This window comes from Galeopterus variegatus, unplaced genomic scaffold, assembly GCF_000696425.1.
Source record: "Galeopterus variegatus unplaced genomic scaffold, G_variegatus-3.0.2 Scaffold4465, whole genome shotgun sequence".
In the NCBI taxonomy this organism is placed as follows: Eukaryota; Metazoa; Chordata; class Mammalia; order Dermoptera; family Cynocephalidae; genus Galeopterus; species Galeopterus variegatus.
This window is the reverse complement of record NW_007730576.1, coordinates 38,954-45,261: the sequence shown is the minus strand read 5'-3', so window position 1 is coordinate 45,261 and position 6,308 is coordinate 38,954.

Below are 6,308 nucleotides of genomic sequence, written 5' to 3'. Positions count from 1 at the left end.
GTCATCGTGATAATGCTAGTATTTGCTGAGATATTAGTATTATCTATGTCTATCGATGTATTTGTATCTGTATGTGATTCAAGCATAACTGTGTCAACTGTTTAACAAAATTTTATGGGAGAAAAGCTTGATAGTTGAGAAAATTCTATTTCCATTTGTTTATTTGTTTTAGATGTCGTTTTTTAAGTTTTGAGAAAGCTGGTTATTATTTGATTTTAGTGGCCAAATACTGGAGATTTACTAGAAACCACTGATTTGGAGGAGCGCAGTCTGGGATTTCTGCCTCAGCAAGGGCTGTGACAGGTATTTGGAGGAGAGTCTTAGGATGGAGGATCTTTCTCGATGCTGCTGAAGACTCACTACCTTAGTCTGCCCTGACAGAGACTCCCTTGCTGTTCACGACATCCAGGGCAGGGACTGTGGCCTTGTGATGAATGGCATGGCACGGGCCTGTCACCCTGGCACTTGCCTGTCTGCACCTGAGCAAGCCCTCTCTTTGAGTTCAGCCCCAGAGGGTACAGGGTGTTTTGATGCTGCGGCTCTTTGCCATTTGGACTTGAGGATGTTTGTCTTGGCTTGGAAAACAAAGCATTAAACTTGCAGCAAATTAGAGAGGGAGGAGGAAAATGAATTCACTTCACCCAGGAGTTTGGGCTTTGAGACAGGGGTGAGGATGGACGGAGGCGTGTGGAGGGAGCCAGGGTTGTTTGTGTTCATTGTCATCATCATCACCGCCAGTGTACCCTATCTCGTCAAGTCCACGAAGGCTGTGACTGTAAGAGGCATCCTGATTTCAGAAACAGGAAAACAAGCAGCACACCTTAGAGTCATGGCAGCCAGTGTGTTCAGTGCTTTCATCTCATGCCATCCTCTGCATAACCTCATAAGGCAAGTTCTCTCACTATTTCCATCTCCTTAGTGAGAAAACGAGGACACAGAGAGGCTAAGAAACCTGCAGAAGATCACTCAGCTGGTTAGTGAAGGGGCCAGGATTGGAAGCAGGAATTCTCACACCGCTAGGACCTACCCTCGGCCCCCTTGCTCTGTCTACTCCCTGGTGATGAAATCTGTGCTGCTGTTGTTGTTAAGTGTGTGTGTGCACAAACGCGTGCGACTAAACACTTTGCTGTCTGCATTTGACCGGGCTCTGTCACGCAGATATGTTGCCTCTGCCCCCTTACTTTACAAGGTAACTTAAGCCCCTTCTCCCTGTTCCACATTCTTCCTTTCACTAAGGGGTGAACCTGGAGTTGTGAACGCCACCTTGTGTGTTTCATGTCCTCTCTGCTGTTCTCTCGCACATCAGACGGATCCATGCAGGTAACACTCAGAGATAATAACATTTACCTGCTCTATGTATCAGTCTAGAGAATCTCTCATTTACCAGCTGTATGCCTTTGGCAAGGACCTCTCCGAACATGTCTCTTCATCTGTAAAGCAGAAATGACACATCTCAGGATGGTAGCGAGGAAGGGAGGGTTGAATAAAACAACGTTTACTGAAGTGCCTGGCATTCAGCATGGCACATAGTCGGAACTCAAAATATGTTCTGTGTCTGCCTTTCCCCTCCACCCCGGGTCACCTGGTGAGCTCCAGACCAGAACTCTGTCTAACACACCAGGCCTCTTCCCATAGATACAGACGAGGACTGGCTCCTGCACCCTCGCATAAGCGATAAACATTTGCCCACACCTTCTTATTGTTTTATAGCTCTTTAACTTACTTGCACAAATAGACCCTGCTTGGCCGACTTTGGGAGAATTTTAATATCTAAACACAGCCTGATATCTTAAACAGGTGTGTGGGAGGCCGTGGCTTCCTGCATATCACCCAACAAGGATCTTGTGCATGGTTTTCTTACTTTCTGAAGAAAGATGGGACTCAGTCTCTCTATTTTGTCATGGTGCTTTTTTATTTTTACTTTAAGGAAAAAAAAAAGTCTCAAGATGCTAAACATTTCCCTGGGGAAAATCACCCCAGTAGCTGTGGTTCTTTCTGTCCCCTCCTTGGGTTCATTCCTATCCCACTGCAGGTCTTCAGAGGGACCATGCAGTGGGGCCCAGTGCTGCATCTGGGATTCACAAGAGGGGAAGGAGAGAGCCAGGGAGCCAGGGAATGAGGGCATGTTTAATAGGATGCAGGTGTGGTGGCCTTTTCCATCTGACCACATTTCAAGAAGGTAACATGCGAAGTGCAGCTCGGCTTCTCCCCGAGCTGGTGTGTGCATTCTCTGCCCCCAGCCCGGGCCTCCCCCGATCCATTTTTGGACCTTCGGGCATCTGCTTTTATGTCTCTCCCGCCTTCAACTCTTCCTGACAGCAGCAACTTAAATTATACTTAAGCCTCTTCCAGTCCTGAGACGCGCGGACACTTAGGCAAACTCCTTGTGCTCTCATTTTTCAAAGATTTATTGGGGAAAAATATTCACATTAGTGACTGCAGATAATTTTTTGGTTTTCTTTGGGGAAATTCCAACTTCCCTGGTTTTCAGTAGCATCTTTAACACTTGGAGTTGATGTGGACCTAGCATTACGCCGAAGTCATCATTTTTAAGTGGGGAGAATAATATACAACATGGAAGAAAGTGTAAAAGCGGCTCTGACAATTGTTTCCATTTTCAGAAGTTGTCTTTTATATGTGTATGTGTATTTACATAGCCAAGAACCTAATCTTCATAATATTTTGAATTCTGCTGCTTTAACTTAAACCCCATTTGCATGTATTCACATTATTTTTAATAACAGTAGCATTTTTTGACTAGTTAATATAGTTATTATTAATTATAGTTATTAATGATGTACCTAAGTGAACTATGATTTATGAAATTATTCCTCTAATCTTGGACATTTAAGAGTGTTTCCAATTTTTGGCTATCAGAAGGGAAGTACAGTAGTAAACATCTTTGTGCATAAATCGTTAAGTTTCTGTTGAATTATTCCCTTGGTGTAATTTCCCAAGAGGGAAATTGCTGGATTTGGAGGGTGTAAACCTCTTCATGGCTCCAGTGATGTTGTGCTTATGGGGATATTTTTAAGATCCGTGTTCTCTCTGTTGGCATCTTGGGCCAGAAAAATGTCAGAAGAAAATAATACAGACGAGCAATGAAAAAGATAATCTCCATCTTTAACTGATCTAGACATATGGAAATGAAAGGATGGTTTGGGAGCTGGGTGGCTGCTGTGGTGGGCTCCAGCTCATTCCTGTGAGCGTGTCTTTCCTTGTGTGGATATTCTCTTTCTAGCTGTCTCTTGTTTCTGGAGAAAAGATACACTCTCTGCTCAACAGCCTGCTTCATGTTCTCACACTCACCTCTGTCTTACATCACCACCTCCTCTGTCCATTAACCGCATAATAGTTCCTCTCTGATGTGTGAAATAATTTAGTGTTCACAGATGAATGTGCATATATTATGTTCATAACACTGAGATTTTTGGTTGGAACCGAAGAGGATTTTGAGGTGCTGTCTTAAGGAATAATTAGAAGAACAAGGTACTGGGCACCAGGAATGATAGCTAATTACAGCTTATTGAGCACTTACCTTGGGCCAGGCCCTGCTCCAAATATTTGACATGCATTGTTGTTCTCACAACAACCCTGCTAGGTAGGCATATTGTTATCCCCATTTTACAGATGAGGTAACTGAGGCCCAGAGATTGAGTATTTTGTCAAGGCCACACAGAATATAGACCCATGTGTCTCAGTTTCCTAGGGCTGCCATAATAAATTACCATGAAGTACGTGGCTTAAAACAGCACAACTTTGCTCTCCCACAGTTCTGGAGGCTTGAAGTCCGAGGTCAAGGTGTCAGCAGGAGCGTGCTCCCTTCAGAGGCTCTAGGGAAGATCTTTCCTTGCCTCTTACAGCTTTTGGTGGTTCCTGCAGTCCTTAGTGCTCCTTGATCTGTCGCTGCACCTGTCTGATGTCCACCACTGCTGTCCACACGTGGTCATCTCCCTTGTGTGTGTCTCTGTGTATCCTCTCCTCTTCTTACAAGGACACCCATCATGGGATTTAGGGCCCACCCATATCCAGTATGACTTCATCTCAATTTAACTAATTACCTTTGTAAAGACCCTATTTCCAAATAAGGTCACATTCAGAGGTTCCAAGTGGATATGATTGTAGGGTGGACCCCTCAATCCGCAGCACCCCTGGTCTTAGCTAGGACCCCATCCTGCCTTCTAGGATTTGGGTGGAGAAAAGGGAAAGAAAGCAGAAGCCTGGGTAGGTTCAGGGTTTGCCCAGGTGGTCTTTAGACAGAGTGAAGTCTGGCTTGAGGAAGTAACTGCTTGAGCTAAAGCCGACCCGCCAGGTGGTCTTTAGAGAGACAAGGGATGGGTGACAATCCCCTTAGGCTGTGTGGTCAGGAGGGAATGGAGCCCAGAGCAAGAAACCTACCTGCCCAAGTAGGGTGGGGTTGCCAGGCACAGTCGGACTGAGTCAGTGTGAAATTGTCCTGTGCAGAGCTGGCCAGCTTTCTGTACTGGAGGGGAGGGGGTAGGTTTGGGGTTAATGCTCCACCATACTTGAGTAAGTAGCTTAAATAAAGGTTACCTGAACTTTTTCCCTTCTCAAGCAGTCACAGTACTCTGTCTCTGCAGCCATAGGGGAACCCCGGAGGCAGACATCAGCGTGTCCAAGTCGTGAAGTCAGACTTGGAGCACCAGACAGGGGAGAAAGTATGCTGGCCTGCTCTCTGCATCGCTGCAAAATAAATTTATTACAAGCATTCCAGGGAAACTGCAGGGGAGAGGGTAGAAATTCTCCAGCAGGCAAAAAAGGATAAATGAAAATTAACTATACAATGCTCATAATTACTCATTTATAATCAGTGTGTAAAGTGTAATTATAGTGATCTGTACTGCTGTGCTGTCTCTCTTGTTTTACTTAAGTGAACATAAAATGTAATTTAAGGGCTTCCCCAGGTTAACTGCCAATTTCATTACCTTGAGCTGCATGTTTTTCCATAGGGTCTTAAGTTTCTTAATAATAGATTTCTTCCACCACTGTAGGGGTTTTCAGGGATAGAATCTGTGCTGAGGTAGGGGTGGGGGGCTGGTTTTCCTTTACCCCAGACACTCACGCTCCCCACCCTGAGACTTGCCTGAAGTGCCAATTCCTGTTAATTCTCTTCTCTGTTCATGTGAGTTTCCTCATGTCACTGACAGATGTGTACAGAAAAGGCTTGAAAAAAATTAAAGTTGCATATTTAAGACCCTACCTTTAAGTTAAGACTCTTACTTTCTATTCATAAACCTGGTAAATTTAAAAAATTATGTTCAGGGTGGCCTTTGACTATTATTTGGCCCTTTAAGAAACTTAACCTTCTTTTAGCAATTTAAATCGCGTTTAAAAGTCAATATACTTAAAGTCCTTCTTGAGTACCTCAGTTGCCTGATTAATGAACAAATAAGTACTTAAATAATATAGAATGTAATATAATTTTATAGTATAAATATAAATAAAGAAATATGGTGGATCTTAAGTTTCTTAAATGCTCCAATATTATATTGTAAACTTAGAAGATTTCAACTTAAACCTCAAGTCAAATAAATTGTTCAATTAAATCTTCTTGGTATTGCAAGGTAGATCTCCTACTCCAGTGGGTCAAAATCTTGAAAATGTCAATGTGGGTTTTATTCTTAAATATTTCTGTACTTATTTTTTTTAAATAGCCCTATTGAAAAATCATTTACGTGTAAAATTCGCTCATTGCGAAAATAGAATTCAGTGAATTTTAGTGTATTTACAGAGTTGTACAAATATCACCACAATCTAATTTTAGAACATTTCCATCATCTTAACTAAAAAGAAACTCTGTGTGTATTCACCACCCCATGCCATTCTTACCCTGGCCTCAGGCAACGATTAATCTACTTTCTGTGTTAATATATTTGCCTATTTTGGACATTTTCTATATTTAGTTTGAAATCATTCTGGGTTTTTAAGGAAACAATTTTGGCATCTCAAACAATTTTGTGGTCACATTCTTAGCCATTTTGGGGGTAACAGCCTCAGGGGCCTGAAATTTCTTTTTTAGATCTGAGCTGTGCTCTGAACCCATGACCCAGACTCAAGTCACTTACTACCTAATTCAAATGTCTCTCCACTACCTTATTCAAATGATCAGACTCCACCAGGTGGAGTTCTGGTTCCTTGCCTATCCTCTGGCTCACAATTCTTTTTTTTTTCGTTAAATTTTTATTTTGTCAATATACACTGTATATGATTATTATGGCCCATCACCGACACCTCCCTCCCTCCTCCCTCTCTCCCCTCCCCCCCAAGAATGTCCTTTCCGTTTGCTT